The sequence below is a fragment of the Aplysia californica genome, unplaced genomic scaffold (genome assembly GCF_000002075.1).
Source record: "Aplysia californica isolate F4 #8 unplaced genomic scaffold, AplCal3.0 scaffold00193, whole genome shotgun sequence".
NCBI lineage: Eukaryota > Metazoa > Mollusca > Gastropoda > Aplysiida > Aplysiidae > Aplysia > Aplysia californica.
This window is the reverse complement of record NW_004797463.1, coordinates 658,618-659,617: the sequence shown is the minus strand read 5'-3', so window position 1 is coordinate 659,617 and position 1,000 is coordinate 658,618. Positions and strand designations below refer to the sequence as shown.

Below are 1,000 nucleotides of genomic sequence, written 5' to 3'. Positions count from 1 at the left end.
CCCCTTGTACGGGGCAAACAATCAAGGCCAAACTGACTAGTTTTTGAATAAATTGAAACTGAACTTTTTAAATTGAATGTTTACGCTGACTAGGCCTAAACACTTTTTTAAAATCTTGAAACTACTGTAAATAAGTAAAAATGCGTTTTGTCGGCGTTCGGTTAAGCACTAGTTTGTACCATGAATGAACCAATTGATGGACGCAAGGGAAAAAACCAGAGGTGTCAGTGTTTGGCTAATGTAATTTTTGACGTGGGTTGGAAATTGTTTACGTACCTCTACAGGCACATCTAAGTTCCCAGGGCTAAAACCTGCTGATGTGCCCAATTTCAGGCTTGGAAAATAAGTTATACTATGGAAAAACATGGGCTGTCGAGCACTTCATAGTTGTTTCCCCCAAAATGTCAAAAGGGACATCCCTTGTTTTTTCCCCTTGTGCTCTTTATTTTGGTACTAGATTTCATGTTTTCCTTCCGTATTCCTAGTTATCAGAGTGGGTGGTTGGCGGGTGTCCTGGTGTAGTTTGCTACTTCTTTCCAGTCAAACAGCTATGTATCTTATTCTCTACTCCTTCTCTTCTTTATGTGTTACTCTTGACTGACGTATCCTCCGCTACAATGATGTGTCAAGACTCATAAACATTTTCATCTTTATACCTGTCTTTGTCGCTCGTCTCCGAAGCGGAAAGTCCGGGTTCGAGCCTTCGTTTGGGACACAGATGTTTTCGCCCCCTCCTGCCCACCCAGCAGTAATGGATGCCTGACTTCGAGTTGGAGAAGTAAAGGCGGCATGGAAAGGGACTGGCCACCCTTCCACAATATGCCGAAGGCACAGGAAGTTGTCTCACTAACAAAGCAATCCCCAATGTCTTGATCGGATGCAGGAACATTTTTTTACCTGTCTTTGGGTCTGGCTCAACACATTCCAGTGTATTCTAAAAATGCATTTAAAGAGAACAACCTTTCACCTGGTTTTGTTTTGAATTGTTTTGTTGGGGGGG

At 42.5% G+C, this 1,000-nt stretch overlaps 1 protein-coding gene across 1 annotated transcript in view; it reads left to right on the top strand.

Annotated features, from left to right (window-relative positions):
* LOC101858107 (corticotropin-releasing factor receptor 1) overlaps positions 1-1,000 on the top strand; it is a gene marked incomplete at its 5' end in the record, with an annotated part of 19,928 nt that overhangs the window by 799 nt on the left and 18,129 nt on the right.